General features: G+C 37.8%; 1 protein-coding gene and 1 long non-coding RNA gene across 7 annotated transcripts in view; one reads left to right on the forward strand and one right to left on the reverse strand.

Annotated features, from left to right (window-relative positions):
• POU2F1 (POU class 2 homeobox 1) overlaps positions 1-16,825 on the forward strand; it is a 121,057-nt gene that overhangs the window by 30,189 nt on the left and 74,043 nt on the right. The window lies entirely within an intron of this gene.
• On the reverse strand, positions 1,391-8,811 carry LOC139801923 (uncharacterized). The gene is made up of 3 exons (XR_011728402.1): positions 8,212-8,811; positions 6,847-6,971; positions 1,391-2,084 (listed from the first exon to the last, which is right to left on the reverse strand). It is a non-coding gene; the product is annotated as an uncharacterized lncRNA (long non-coding RNA).

The following is a 16,825-nucleotide window of genomic DNA, read 5'->3' on the forward strand; positions in this document are numbered from 1 at the left end:
TGTTGTTCTTTGTTGTTGTTTAGGTTTTTTGTCTGTTTGGTGGGGGTTTTTTTGGTTTTAATATGTGAGAATCCTCAGAAATGGACAGAATTCTCTGTAGTCATTAAGATATTTGCTTTGCCAGCTGTAGGAGCTTAAACGCTGTCCAACTTCACCAGATACTTGTGCCTTCAGTTCTCTTCAGGTATGTGTGAGACTTTGAGTGGCAAAGGTGAACCTCCTCTTGCAAAGAAGCAAGTGGGGAGCAGGGGGAGGAGGGGGGCGGTGAGGGCAAACAGGTTCCACAGATGGCAGTGCAGCATCTTTGGAGTCAACTTCTGTGCTCTTACCCAAAGTTAAATTAGTAATTGTCTCAAATATTTTACATTTCTATAATTAGTAAATCTGAATCATTCCAATGCAGTTTTATATGGCTGTAACACTGTCAGTATTCAAAGTGTTTTATAAATTTAATTGATACTCAGATGCATTCCTAGTGCACAAAAACAGATTGAATTTTTATATTCAATTACTTAAATTGCTCTGTATGCTCTTTGCTTCCTTCTTTTTTGATTCTACTCAGTATCTGTAATCTGAAATACATTCAGTCTAGCCCGTAATATTGATGTAATAGGTACTGCTTCCATAATTCTCTAGTGGAATTCTTCCGAATTAAAACCAACCAACCAACCAAAAAAAAAAAAACAAAACCCAAACCAAAAACCACAACAGGATTAAACAGAAAACCCCACCAGGATTACTTCAGGAAACAGTTCTTAATGGTAGAAAACAAGCATGTGATAGAAGCTTTTCTACCAATTTTATTTCATGGTGTTTCTCAGGCTACCTTACAGGTAGCATAATAGGTTATAAATATGCTGCCAATGTGAGATAGAAACCTCTCTATAAAGTGCAATTACTGTTAAACTCTGCTATGTCAAGGCTGCATGGGCAATCTGCTGGAGACTTACATGCTTGTCAATTTATAAGTGTGCATTTTTGTATAATTTATGTAGTCTAATTGTTTCTTTGGACTTTGAAATAAAATTAACCTTTTGCAGGCTCATTAAAATACATATCCTTAAAAATGGATGTGCTTTATAGTCCTATTAGGAAAAGGAAGAAAAATTTTAAGTTACAAAATTAATTTCAAAATTTTAATTTTGGGTATCCCTTTTTTTTTTTTTTTTTTTTTTTTTTTTTTTTTTTTTAAGATGAAGAAAAGATATGTTCAAACTAGAGTAGTCAAGTAATGAAAAGGGCATTATCAAGTAGGAAAGTCACCCTATGGATTTACTGTTATGCTGTGTACTCTGGAAAATAGTTTGCCATAGGTAGATGCTTTTGTTGTCAATATGTAAATCAGGATGGGGACGGGTTAATTATCAGTAAGGGACAACTTAAGATCCCATTGCATTAAAAATCTTTTATTGAATGAACATAAAACAATTAGCTATTAATAATTTACTCTGATATTGACAGATTAATCTCTCTAGATTTTGCAGTCTGATGTTGAATTATGAATACGATTGGCAAACGTTTTCAGTATATACCTCATAGATAAAAATCCACAAAGGAAAATATAAATTATGTTTTAGTAGTTGGTGCACTGTATTGAGAGGAGGTGGTCTAGCAGACAAAAAAAAAAAAAAAAAAAAAAAAAAAAAGATGTTTGAGAGAAGTGCAGTCTGCAGTTATGAATTATTTCATATAGATATTGCCTATGGCATGGATATTTAAAGTGGGGGGGAAAAGCCGAATATATTACAAGAGCTTACATGGGGCATGCTCCATCAGTTCGAACAGGAGGCTCGGAACTTGGAAGCTGGTCTCAGATATAGACACTGTTTTTTTCTTTACATAACACGAGTTCAAGCCTCTTTGTCCTTTGAAGAATTAATATGTCGATTCTTATTGTAAGTAACGATAAGGAATTTTTCAGCAAATTGTAATTTGGAACAGATTGCACAGAGCAGCCGGTTGTTGCGCTTGAGAGATGCAGTCGGTGTCTGCCTGCGAGCTGGCCCCCCAGATGGCGCTGGCTCTTGTGATGCTCTCCTGCCGCTGTCCGACCGGGAACCGCTGTGCTGGGAATTCTGATGGGGCTGTATAGAAAATGCATGCCTTTCAGGTGACTGCTGGAAACCAGATGTTTTTGATAAGATTTTGATAAATGTATTGGAATCCGTTGAGAATAAGATTTAACATGAAAATAAATAAGAAGCACCCAGGGGAGTAATTCTATTTTACTTATATTCCTTAGCTCAGATAGATTTATTTTTTTATATATATATTTATTTTTGTTCTGTTCTTTTCTTCCAGCTTTCTTAATAAGAGCATTGGACAATTTATCCCCATGATGAAATTATATGAACTGTTTTCTGCCCTTTTTAAAAAAAAAATCTAAAACCTTCAGCAATGCATACAGCACAGCTGAATTTTCAAAGGAAAACTCTTTGAAGTCCTTTTTCTTTTCTCTTTCTTTGTGTCTCTGTCTCCCCCTTTCTCCGTCTTTCCCCCCTCCTTCTCTCTGTCTGTCAAGTTCAAGAGCAGCTCAGATGCCATGAATTAAGTGAAGCACAAAAGGGGAAAAGGAGACCCTTTTGAAGAACAAAGGCCTCCCATTAGGCTGCCGTGTTCTTTCTCTGACCAAAATTGCTCCCTACATGGTTTTTATTGCTGTCCACATGCTTGGCACATAAGGTAAATACAGTAGGACCCTCGTTACCTCACACTCTCTCTTCCTCTTTCCTCTTCAATAAATGTTTTGTCTCTTTGATGTCCCTGGTAATTCTTATACTGATTGTTCCCACCCTCATAAAAGCCCCAGGGGTAGTCATGGTGGATAGCATTAGATACTGTGTAAATGCTTCCAGAAAAGAAGACAAACTGCAGCCAAAGAATTTATTTCAGGTGGAAAAGAATGGGAAGGAAATACAGATGTTTTCTTTTCTTCTCAACATGTTGCCAGTGTGCCCCAGCTACACTTACCTGTCTCAGGGAACTTCATAATTTCTTCTTGTTTCAAAAACAAAAGAAAGATAGAACTAAATCAGTTATGAGGCAATGTCTGCCACAAGACTTTCAAGGTATATACATTTTCTCTTAAGCCTTTCTGATTACTTATTTTTCTTTTAAGTTTTGGACGGCTTTCTGTTCCAGAGTTCTGGTGAAAAGTACCAGTTACAGTTCAGGCTTAAAATGTGAACTTTGTAGTGCACACCTTTTAAAAATAAGCTTAAGACCTTCTTACTGAAGAGAAGTTTAAAAATAACACTGAAATATATGCATGCATTTACCAAACTTTTTACACCAGTGTAAAACACTATCTTTACCCTTGAATTTCAGATCAACTTTTTGGTACTAAAATGGCAAAATATGCTGGTAGTTTAAAGAGCCCTCTTATGCGGAGTTTTTGTTAATGGTAGTCTTAAAAGATGAAAGTGGATGTGGAATAGCATAGTTTGTGCCTATGTTGCCTGGAAATTCTAAAGCATACAAATATTTCTCAGAATATGGAATTCATGTTCTTCTAACTTCTCATTTCCAAGTAAATGATTTTGAATTATATCTGTTTTGTTTGGTTCTTGTGCTTACTTTAATCTTTTAATTCTGCATTTTCATTGATAAAAGTGCTTTTATTAGCTTGTGTAACACAGTTAGATATGTAATGATTAACAGAAAATTCCCCACTATTTTTATTTTTGGCACTGCTTCTTAATGCTACCTGCCACCACCTCCTGGAGTATAAGCTTTTATGAGTGTATACTGTTATCAACATAGTAATTCCAGAGAAAATGTCAACAATGCTACTTAAAGAAATAACAGGCTCTTATCAGTCTGTTCTGTAGATTACAAGGCAAGGAAAACCCACCTTGAAATCTGACTTTTCATGGTGAGTTTGATTTTTTTTCTTTTTTCTTTATCTTTTTTCCCCCCTCCCATTGATCTTGATGTTTAAGGAATTTTACAGTAAATTATATTGATTGTAATCAGACAAATTTTTCTCCACCCTGTAGGTGAGTAAAGTTCCAGACGCTCTCTTCCCTGCAAAGGAATTAAACTCACTTCCCCATCCACTCTTAGTTGGCCTATTTAGCTTTCTGTTGTGTTTATGGGGGAGGTAATGCTGGCATTTCATGAACTTTCAGTATGTAATTGGTTTATTTTGATCTGTATTTTATGTAAGAATGGAATATTTAACTTTGAGAGTACTGGTAGAATGCTGTGTAGGTAGTAGTAGTTCTTGTGGTATATGAGGATGCTGTGATTAATGGCAGTGGCTACAGCTGCCCAAGTATGGAAGATGAACCTTTGTTCTATGTTACACTCCCCTCTTACACTGAACCATTTGTCACGTAGCCTCTCCTGTTGTCGTTTAACCTATGGTAGTGGGACTGTGCCTGTGGTCATCTTCCCCAGTCTCACAAGTCTGAGTCAAACCCTCCCTCCTCATTTGCCTGCAAGGATGTTCTATGCACTGCTCGGAGTGACCTTTGGCTGAGATGGGGAACAGAACTTTACCCTGGTCCTGAGCAGCAATTGCAGGTCTCAGTCATGCCAGGGTGGTCACAGCAGCTGCTGGAAGTAGAGCAGTGGGTGAGGAGATTCATCTGCCACACAGGCAGCTTAGCTACAGCAGGTGTTGATGAGTGTTTACTACCCATCTCTAGCATGGAGATGGTTTTATTAGGAATGGTGCTCTAAGTGTAATGCATTTACTGTCACTGACAAGTCTGTGAACAACTGGACAAAAAGGCTTTATGTCGGGTAGAATAAGAGTTTCTGAGGTAGGTGAGGCTGTGTCATACCATTTAGTAATAGGATTGTAATCCTATTTGGAATTTATGTGAAGATGAAAAGGAACTTTATATAAATACATCTTATCAACACAAACTGAGTGGCACCTTCTGAATGTTCCTTTTAACTCTAATAGGAGAATGATTTTCCCAGGAATGTCTTGTGAGATAACTGATTTTAAATCCCATCAGCTTATATTCTACCTCATTTTTTTTCTTCAAGATCACGTAATTTGGAAAGTTTTAAGTCTCTGCTTGATGGGGTGCTGAGACATACGATATAAACAATAATATTAGAAGTGTTGCATGATCCTTGAGGTCCCTTCCAACCTGACATTCTATGAGTCTCTATAATGTGCACCCAGAAGGAACTGTTGTGAATTTTTGTGTCTGCATGAAACACACTTGAATTTTGAAGTTTATTTGGTGAATTCTGTATAAAGATCAGTGACACATATTAGAAGGTTGAGATTTGGCTTCGCTTGAAGACTACTTAAAATAAGTGATGAAAATCCATACTAGCAATGTTTGAGTTTTAATTACTCTAACCTGTGTTCCTTACTTACATAGAAACTGCAGGTTTTCGGCAATAGTACATAGATCCTTGAGGTGGAGCCTCACAGCAGGAAGGATTTACATTGCCACTCTTGAAATAAGCTGAACATTTTAAGAAGTGGTGATGTCTTCAGAATGCTTTTGCAGAACCATGTTAGCACTTGCAGAAACACATTTCACTTGAAATCCCTGCTATAGCTTCAATAAGGACTCAGTGTGGCATGCACAGACATGAATCTTCAAACCAGCTGAACTACACCTATCTCTGCTGGACATACAGGACTGGTAGAACTACAGGTTTTCAGATAACAGTGTAGATGGATTTATGAGTTTTAACACTGCACTGCAAGCCTGTGCTGCCTGAGAGATCCTGTTCTTCTGTGCCTCCAGATATGTACTTCTGGTAGCTTTAGTATTGTTCGTCTGTTGAAATGTATTCTGCGAGAATTCTATTCAGTTGGAGCAGCAAGGTGATTGCCTCTTCTCATGACAGCACTGTCCCTCAAGTTGACTGCGAAATTTGGAGATGGAGGAGGGAAAGGGTCAACTGTTCAAATGGCAGCCCTCATTCCGGAGGTACTGGTGAGCAGGTGGCTATGCTGTCACCAAATGTGCTCTAGCCTCCATGCCAGCTTTCTGACCTAAATTCCTCTGACTCCATGGAAGAGACTTCTAAAAGAGATTTTGATTTTCAAACTTTATACCTTGAGTGCAGCTCTTGTGCATATTGTCGCCCTTCCATTACGTTTTCAAGACCTCAGAGTATTCTTGTATGCATGTGATCTCCTGAATTCTCAGTTTAAGTGCCAAGCCACCCTATATGACTGAGCCCTACAGATTGAATACTTGATACTTTGATTAAGAGGACTTCCTTTATCTAAAACTTTATTTTGTAGTGTGAAAATACTGATCATCATTAACACTGATGCCATCAAAATTTTTTCAGGTTTGTTTTTGTTTTGAACTCTTACTTATTCAAGAAAGACTTGCTTATCAGAGCCCTGAAATGTTAAGTTGATTATTCTAGTCACTGAGGTTCTCTTGGTGTTGGTCCAGGATAAGTGGTCCATTACGTCATCTGCTCCTTCCCAAAGGGCTAATATATCTCATTAGATTCAGAGTAGAGCTCTGAAGCTGTATAACACTTCTCATTATCATAAAACAAGATGTGAAATTTGAGTTAAAACATGTAGTTTTCTGCTTTTTATTTGTAGGTTTGTTTTTTGTTTGGTTGGTTTTTTTATTATAGTTTTCAGACAACAACAGGTGAGACCTTGCACTTTGAATCAAAGCAAGCATTCTGAGTTCTCTGCCACCAGCATGGGCTATTTTTCACTAACTTTCTTTAAGTTATAGTGTGGAGATTATTCTTCTTATGTTTAGTTTACTTGTTTCTCATAATTAACATTTTTTCAAGCAACAGCATCAGATGGAAACTTCTGTAAAAAGGATTCAGTGTTGTATGTTGGGAGCTGCACATCTGAGTTTACTGTAGAGATTTTTGAAGACTTACCTTGCATTCAAACCTATTTCTAGCTGATCTTCTCTGTTCTAGGACTGTATTCAAGTCACATGTTTCTGGTTTAGGTCATTGTCACTGCAGTATCTAAGAGCCTCATGATCTCTCGTCACAATATCCTGTGAAGAAGGATTTTTACAGATAATAAACTGAGGCTCTAAGGGCAAGTCTATAAGGATATTGAGATACAGTATTTCTCTCTTGTGGAATTACCTTGTTGAAGTTACCATCAGGGTCAAATTGGTGCCTGCCTACTTATCTTGTGGATTTTCTCATGACTTATCCATGTTTGAAATGGGGAAGTCTGAAACCAGGTCTCCTGTGGCCAGTTTATTAACAGTCAACATTATAGTTTTTCGTTCTTTTTCCTGATAGATCAGAATTGTCATCTTCTAGGAATATTAACCTTTTCATTAGAATTTCCTGCTACAAGCAGCAGTAGTAGCCAAGAAAGCCATGAAACTCTGATGAATTCTCTTCCTTTCTCTGCTTACCATGGCTGTTAGTCTTTCCAGATAATATGGGACTACTGTAATGTTCTTTAAGTTGGATCCTTCCTTCTGGATGTATCTCTCTGCCTATACTTCATTTTGTACCAAGGGTCTTGAGTTGATTTTTTTGTGTTTTATGTAGTGTCAGGTTCAGGATGATCCATTCTTGTGAGGTTTTAGATGTGTAACACTTAAAATACAGCCTTAAGCTGTTACTTTGAGAGATGAGAGGTGTCTACACTTACCTGCTCTCTGTGGTTCACATTTAAGCAACATACCCCTGATTTTTTCCTGATATATTTATTTATACAAGCATTTTTGGCAACCTTGTGTTGAAGTAGCTGTCAGTATTAGCTTGTGAGATCTGGAGTGCTGTATAGATGATTTTTCACTTTGGAGCTGCTGCATGGAATTCACTGCCTGGGATTAAGTACTCTGATCCCTGATTCTATTTCTGGGCATAGTATCCCCGTTGAAGAGAGTGGTCCTGCAGTATGAAATTTTACATTAGTTTCATGAATATCTTCTGTGTCCATACTTGGAGAGCTTAATTAACAGAACTAATTACTGTTTCAGATAGATCTACAATTCCTGCTGTGTAATAGCACACCGTATAAGAAAGTAGGAGGGAAATGAAGCTGTCATGTTTGCAGCTGCTTTTCAGCTTTACAGCTGAAAAAGGTTTCAACAGCTGAAGAAGGTTCAACTCATCACGAGAGTTATGGGCATGGGCCAAACAGCTGTTTTCCCCAGAAGGCATAGTCTTGTCAGCCAAGAGAACAGAGGTTTTTTAAACAGAGAATCACTGCTGACAATCCACTTAAAAAATTACAGTTAGTGAGTAAAAAACCCCTGTCTTCCAGCTTACCAGCATACTCTGAACACTTGTGTGATCCTAGACAACTGAAAAGTAGCGTTCACAATTGTGCTTGCTGCTGGGAGAAACCCATATACTTTCTTCTTGCAGCCTTTCTGTGAGGCCAGCCTGTTTTTTCCTTTTGCTTGTCTCGTAGGCAGAACGCGGGTTGCTTTGTCTTCCTCCAGAAAATTGCTGCCGCTGTTGGCTGTGCGTGTTTGTTCTGTGAACGCAGGCTGGGGGTCTCTGGAGTAGAGAGAGGCTTGCAGTTCTAATCTCTCCTTGCCTTGCCTCTGGTCAGGCAGCCGATTGTTTTTCTGGGTTTGTTCCTCCGGGTGGCATCTGTCTTCAGGAAAAAATTCCTTACAGCGAAGTGTAGACTGCTGAACTGTAGCTGTCTCGGTATTGCCGTTCCTGACTGCTGCGCTGAATTTATTATGTGAACAGTTATGATGTAGGTGCTTGAAATGTTTGTGGCATTCCAAAATGGAAGGGTTGCCTTTAAATGAATTTCTCTCTTTCTCTAAAAGCCTTTTTTTTTTGCTTATGCTTCACTCCTTTTTGCTTTTTCCTGAATAATAAAATTTCAAATGTACAAAAATTGGTTTTGTGCTTCTGGTGATGGCTATAGAACATTCTTTATTAGATATAATTAAAACATGTATATTAGGATGAAATTAGACTTAATGTATTTTTATTGGAATTATGAATTTACATAATGTGCTGATTTAACTGAATGCTAACTGACTAGGTTATTTTATTGTATATTTAGTAGAAAGATGGTGAAATGAAATTCTGCTTTGTGAAACCATGTGCTTTGTGAAGTCCACATTCTTGGGTAAATGACTAACTACAAAATCTATCAGTCAGCAAGTCAGGAGCATCATGTAGATTGAGATAATAGGAAACCTTATGAGTCCAGCTGTGCTTCTACAACTCCTAAAGACTCCTTCCTGACACTAAACAATTGGATGTTGATTTGGGCTCACCTAGGCAGTCTCCAGATCTTTTGCATGTAAATAGGTAACGAGCTCAAGGAAACAGGGGCCTTGCAGATGGAAATTGAGCAGCTAGACTTGCCCCCAGCATTATGCATGGAGAAGGAAGTAACTAAGAGGGATTAACCCAAAGAAAGTCTCAAAACGACTTCCTGGAAGACCACCGAAGACCGCCCCTCCTGCCCCTCCCCTTCCCCCCCCCCCCTCCCCCAAGAATGCAAATATTAGAATGAGTTCCAGGAAATAGGGTGCATATTACAATGAATTCCAGGAAATCTGATGTATATTACATAAATAAATATCGTCTCATAAATATGTATCTCGTGAGACAATATTGTAAGTCTTGCCTGTTGTCACTTACAGTATGCACAACTTTGATAACTATCTATCTGCATTCAATGCCATAATAAAAAGAATGCCTGCCTTCTAAAACTTAAAGGCAAGTGTTAGAGGGTTCTTTCAGTGACTGAATTTTACTGTGTCACTTGGGATGCCTTTCTTATTTTTAATGTCTTTTGTGATCTTATTGAAGGTATTAGAAGTGGTTCACATGCCTACACAGCATTTCACTCCCATCATTTAAGCTTTACCTCACCTTAACTTTCTAGTTTTATATTCTTGTTCGGTACTAATCAACTGTTTATTTGTTGTTCAACATGTTATATTTTTAAACTGTATAATTGGTTCAGTTATTACGTGAAGATTTCCCTTGCATTGCTGTTTTAAAGGACTGGAAAACAGTGCTCCTTGGAAGATTTGGTTAAAATTACTTGATGTACAAAATTTAAAGTATGTGAATGTACACAGCTGGATGTAGCAAGTTAAGCATGAACCTGACAGAGCCTAGAAGGGATTCTACTCTCGCTAGGTAAAAGACTTGAACAAATACATGGGACTTGCATTCCTCCCCAAAGGCCAAAAGAAATAAATTCTCTCAAATCAGAGCGTGATTTCTCTGGGAAAGTTTGCTCCAGTGAGAAAACCCTCTTAGCATCTCTTGGGACTCAAACCATAAAGGTCATTCGGTCAAAGCAAGCTGGAGTTTGCACATGGCAGGAGTAGAGAAATAATTAATCCAATGAAGTCTGCAGACCTTAGTTATCTTATGTTTTATGGAGAAAAACTGCAGGTGTGGTTGTATTCTGTGCTAGCTGAGTTATCTTATAATTTTCTACTGAAATATTGTGGTACTAATAAGGGAAGAGCTTTAAATGTTGACTTTTTTGTTATTCATTTTTAGGAAATGAAGGTTTTCTGGACCAGGGTAGCAATTTGGGCTGTTCATACCTGTGAAGCTGAAGTTCATCATATAAAACCTAACTACTGGAATGGCAAACAATCTTATATACAAAACAAATGTGTATTATACAGTGTATTGCTTTGCCTACAGTAAGCTGCTGAGATGTCTCTGCTGCTTGACAATTTTACTAGTCAGTGGCAAAATAAAGTTAATAGGACTTGCAGGTACTAACAAACTATTTACGTATTAAAGAATAGCATCGTTTTTATGCTCTCTTTCTGCTCATAGGGGAACCATGACTAAAGGCACAAGTTAAAAGTACACTATGTACAAGTGGAGAAAATGCTATTAAAGTAACAGAAACATTTCTTAATGTTTACTGATGTGTAAAATACACAATGTAATGTATTGCAGTTTGCCTTCACTGCAAACTGTATTTTTTTCAGGCCAAAATTAAACACAACTGACCTCTTGTGCAGCAGATATTTATTAATGGGACACCTTTGCTTACTCTACTGCTAAGTTTATGTAAAACGTACTGAAATTCATATTTTGTGGAAATTTGTGGGGTAAATTTTCCAATGCTTTTTCTTCAGGTGTGTTTTGAGCTTGTCAGATGTATGTAGAATTTCCGAAGTGCCAGTGCTGCTTTAAGATGAAAAGGATTTTTTTTTTTTTTTAAATGTCAGCATATGCTATTTAAAAAGGTGTATTGCTCCAAATACAGGTTGGGACTTATCTTACTCCATTTGAGAGAATTTATTGAGGAGAAACCTTTAAAAATGGTGCTTGTTTAAATTTCTCCCTCTTTGTGGGCAAGATGGGGAAGTAAGGAGGAAGGGAAGTTAGAACTAGTAAATGGATATTTCTGTATAACTAATGAAATTACTCTTCAGGTCACCAGGGCTGTGGAGTCAGCTGCTGTGTCCAGTGGATTTTGATTAAATTGAAGCACAACAATTTATTTTCCTCTTTGTCTGATATCTGGTTCTTTGTGTCATGCCCTCCTGGAGCACGTACTGTTTCAGGCATTTCCAGTCTTTGTACCTGCTTTGAGCTCTAGGAATTTTTTCCTTATACCTTGACCTTGGTGTACCATTCATTTGTGAAGCTAATAAGGTAGATTTAAAAGTGGCCTGTCTTTCAAGTTAGGGGTGAGAGGCTATGAAATAAACACACAGCATGCTAAAGAATTGGAGAGAATAGAAAGAGATATGTAGGAGGAGGGTAAATATCCCTTTACATAGTTTCTAGGTGGCAGGGAAGAAGATGATTTACTGAGTAATTGTAATTTTTTTCTTTGGGTGTATATTTTTGTTGTTTCTCAACCTGTTTACCACCTCTAATTTAGATTTTAAACTAAAAGCCTGTGGGTTTTATTAAACCTCACAGGTTGGCATGATTTTTTGGGCAGGGGGATGTTTAAGCCTGGTTTCTAATGAACACTGAGATTATTTAATAATGAGGACTGTTAATCCCATCTCTTAGTTTTTTATTATCCAGTTACTGATGTTTGTGAGGGGCATGGAGGTCTCAATGAGTCTGGATTCTTACACATTTCCCAGTAGATGGTCAAATAGAAGAAACTGTGCTACCATGCTCATAAAAGGAAAGAGTTCAGTAAGGATATGACACTCATCAATTATTGGAAAATTTAATGCAAAGAAGAGACCCGTACAAAGACATTTATAAAGAAGTTCAATAAATCAGAGAAACTCATCCTTAATGTGTCGTGTATATATAATATGCCCTGAAGGTAGACAAGTCTTGCATGGTGACTGTACAGTTATTTAACCTCTATCAACTCTTTAATCCTGTTCAAATTATCATACTGGTAGAATTGAGGGAGCAGAGCAGGGGTGGATGCAAGTGCAGGGGCGTAGAATTTGATTCAGAAGACATGGTTGCCAAAATAAATGCTTGCCAGAAGGATGGCTTCTCTGGTACATGGATTCATGTTCTGAGAAAGTGCAGAATTTAAGCTATTCTGAAAATTAGGACACATAGAACAGCTTTTTTTGTAGGTGAAGTCTCTGATATATCAGAAGGGGTAAACTCTTGCTTTAATCATAATCTGGTTTTAAAAAAAGTGCAACACAACAACTGCAAGATACAAATACTTTAGAAAAGAACCTTTGCTATGTTGGTTGCCCACTGAATTATATTCCACTGTCTGTTTTTAATAACACTCCTATCTTCTGACTATGCAAGGAGAAAAAAATATGTAACTTTATATCAAATGTGAAAAAAGTATTTAGCCACCATGTTTTCTTGGAAGCTTTTGATCTGGGAGCATACATAGGTAGTATATAAATAGATTGGGAACTTATATAAAGCTTAAAAGTTAAACACTACTGTGCTAGCTAATTTCACTAGCAGAATGTTACACACACAAATTCTAGTTCAACCTAAGATAAATGTCTTTATAGTTCAGTGGGCTCTATCTTGATCTTTAGGTACTAGAACCATGCTAGAGAAAATGTGAAGTTTATGGATGTCTTTATTTTTCATTGGTGGAAAGAAAGTTAGAACTCAGCCTTACGGTTATTTTTAAGTCAGGAAAGGTATGTCAACTAGTGTTTAACCTGCTTATCTGTCAGCTGTTCAATAAAATTTAACTAGTTATTTGAGGGAGTAGCAGTGTTTCAGCTGTCTTTAGTTGGTGTTAACAAAGCAAGTCTTAATGCTGTGGCAACATCTACTGTGGTTTATCTGTTACATTTGGTATCCAAGTGTGTTTTGCAGTGTAAGACTTTTGGATGGTCATCATCTGATGCTTTACTTAAGAGGAAAACTAGCTGACATAACAGGTCTCTGAAGTTGAAATGGAGAAGCTACCCTTACTCATTGCCTCCAGCCTCATCATCTCTTGCTTTATCTCTCTTGGAAAATCTTCTGCTATTCTGGCAAGTTAAATACCCTTCAGGAAGAGTCTCACTTGTGACAAAATCAGCACAACATAGCCAGTAATGGTGGCATAGCCAGGTGGTCAGGGTGGCCACCTTTTAAGCCATCTTACTGCTGTACCCTGTCTCTTCACCCTTGTGCTGAAGTTATATGTTTTTTAAGTTTCATGCCACTGGAAAGACAGGCTGTTTGCCCTCTCCCTCCCACTCCTTCATGATTCAGCCTTGGTCCTCACTTCTGTTTTCAGTCTTGGACTTACAGGCATAACTGAAAGAACAATAATTTTCTGTTAGGTTTTTATCAAGTTCATTTTCTTCTGGATTATCAAGTCAAATTGTCTCTCCTTCTGGTTAGGTGAGCAACAGGGCTGGTGTGAGGGAAGAGGTAGAGCCATTTTGTTGCCACTAGGGGAAGGAAAGAAAAAGCGAACTGTGTTTCAGTTGAGGACAGTCATTAGTTTGGATTGATTATAAAATCTGTATGGATTGTGAGGCTGCAGTTTAAACAATTTAAACCAAATTACATTGATTCTGTTCAGTCCCACCCTCCATGGCATTTGCTCTGAAGCGCTTGTCTGATTTTGTAGTCATCCAAGATGGGGAACTGAGCTGCAGAAATTGTTTTTCAGAAAGGTTATTTTGCTGCAGCTTAACCCACTGAGCTTGCTAAACTCACCAACTGTGGGGTCAGTAGAGTGCTGGTATGACCCCATGGGAGGCATGGTAAAGGAAAAAACAAGTCAGACTGCAACTTTGTCAACTTTGATTGTCTTCATTGTGGCATTAATGAAATGTTTTAACTACTTCTACATCCGTATATATTGTGTAGATGAGATAACTGACATAAATAATGCTAACAGGGACATATTACATGAGTTAGGGTAAGGCAATGTTTCTTCAGTCCTGAAGAAGATGAAGGTACAGTGGGAATAATCAAGAGTTTGTGAAAAATGTTATCAGACAAAGGAGATAAAGGAGGCTCTAATGGGTAGAGGGTACTTGACTGGGGGCTTCTGGGAGTCAATATAAAATGTTCTTGGTATGTTCCTGGCAATCATGTTCCCATGGTGATAGGAAAGCACTCAGTTGTCTCTTGTGCTGGACTTGTATTGGACAGATGGAAATCAAAATACAGATCCTATACTTCTTGCATAATTAACATTTGCATCTCACTGCTGTGAGATGTAACTGAGGCCAAAAGATTAACAGGATCAGGAAAGAAAGGGGATTATTCATTTACAGTACATTGTGTTAGGTTAAATGAAAGCTTTGTAAAGCTTTTGTAAAGAATTGAAAAACCATTATACAACAGGAACAAATAAAGTGCTAACCAAAGGGGATTAGGAAGAAACTTCTCTGATAAGTAGGCTATTCCATGGGTGTCCACTGAGAGGTTTCTTGTACCTAGTATTAATCAGTCAGGCAAGTTGTAGGTTAGGTGATAAATCTCTTCACAAGAATTCTTATGACCACCAAACAGATGCTATGTGTTGATTCTAATAGAAAGGTATAGATGGAAAGTCTCCCCAGGGAAGCAAAGCTTAAATTTAGTTATTCATAAGCTCTCTTTTCCAGCAGAGAGAGCCTTTTGTGAAAGGACAGGGTCTACTGTAATCAAAGTGGAGCGAGAAACTAGATGAAGAAATAGCAAGGTTGATTATTTGCAGTAGGAGTGTATGATGAAAATTGTGAGTGAGGAGTGTCTTTTAAAATTGGTGCTCAGAATTAGCATTACCAATTAGAGAATTTTAAAAGCTAAAATGGTGGGTGCATGATTTAGAACTGAATTTGAAGTGTGATAATGTAAAAATCTAGTAGTAAAAATTGGTACTAAAATCAAATAAGGTGATCTCAGCAGCAATAAAATTGTCCCTTAATACGGTAGACATGGTTCTGTAATTAGTAATTAATGTCTTAGTTTTTTTGTCCTAATTTGATTGTTAATTTAGTAGTAAAAATGATGATTCACTGCACAGGTAAGATAGATTAGCTGTTAGCTGAAGTAATGCAGTAAGATTCTTAACTTGCACAGTAAAGTAAAATTTGAAAGAGGAGTAAAGATGAGGGAAAGAATAAACTTAGTGATGATGGCTCATCTGCTACTGCTACCTTTTATCTACTTTGCATCAACAAAAGCTGCCTGACAGACGTGTAACCTCCAATACTCTGCTATGTAAAAGGATATTCTAACTTTTTTTTTTTTTTTTTTTTAAAAAAACTTTATTGAAAAATAAACATAGTAAATTGTTCCTTTCTTTAAATGCCACCCACTGCTGCTGCCCGGATGAAGCAAAGAGGAGTCCCAGCAAAGAGGACTCTGGTCTTCAGTAGCTTTCTGCTGGCTTGGGAGACCAGGAGTCCCAGCTTACAGCTTCGTTGGTTTGCTCACTGTACTCTCCTTCTGAAACAGCAGTCTGTGTTTTCTCTCCAAACTCGTTTTGTCCTGGTTAGCAGGTAAGGAGGACAGGCAGTAACACGGTTCAGGAAGCATTGTCTGATGTAGTCATGTGCAGTTACAATATCTACCTTTCTCAAGTTACTGGAATACAGATACACAAGGAATAATTTGGAACAATATCCTAATATATTTTTCTTGTCAATATTTAGCAAAAAAAAAGCTCAAGCAGTGTAAAAAAATACCTCTGTTGCAAAACTGACATATATGTATATATCCTGCAGATAGGATTTGATGAGGCAAAGTGAACCCCCATTCCAGCATGCTGTCAAAAGAAGCAGCACCTCTTCCTCTGCTTCTCTCTTAGCAAGTTCTTGTGCTAGTTCAACACACCTATGGCCTGATAAAGCAGTGACAAAAAACTGCACCAACCCCCAAGAAAAAGGAAAGTAAGGTTCCTCCCTGCCTTTGGTGGGAGCCAGCTGTTAGGTTGACTGACCAGCCCCTGGGGCTGTGGTCCACAGGCACTTTTTGAAACTTAAAAGTATGAGAGTCTACATTCAGACACAGATCACTATCACATTTGCACTTTGTAATCTTATTTTTAAAGATGCTCCATCCCCTCTACAAGCTTACTGAGTTGAGCTGGTGTGACTGAAAACTTCCATGCTCGGTCATCGGGAAAGGTTCATATTTGTTCTTACCTGTGTAGCACTGGGTCGCAAGGGAGAATAGTCTCTGACCTTGGTTGGAGACTTCCCTGCTTTTGAGTGGCCTTAAGTGTTTCCTAAAAATGCTGTTCTCAAAGTGAATGGGAATGAGAAGGTAGAAGAATGTTTGAGATTGTATGAGCTGGATTTCTAAAATCTGTGTAATGAGACAGCTTGCTTTTAGTGATTTAAACATGCAGACAATGACTGCAAAGGAATTTCTCTGATATGTTATGTGTTTGTTGATGTCTGTAAACCTTAAGTGGTCAAGGAACCTGCAGACAGGGAAAAATGAGCCAGTCAAGAACATGAAAAAACGGGGCAGGTTAATTTAAAAAGCTAGAGGCCAGTTTCACTTACTTGAGTGACTAGATAAT

The sequence above is a fragment of the Heliangelus exortis genome, chromosome 1 (assembly GCF_036169615.1).
Source record: "Heliangelus exortis chromosome 1, bHelExo1.hap1, whole genome shotgun sequence".
NCBI lineage: Eukaryota > Metazoa > Chordata > Aves > Apodiformes > Trochilidae > Heliangelus > Heliangelus exortis.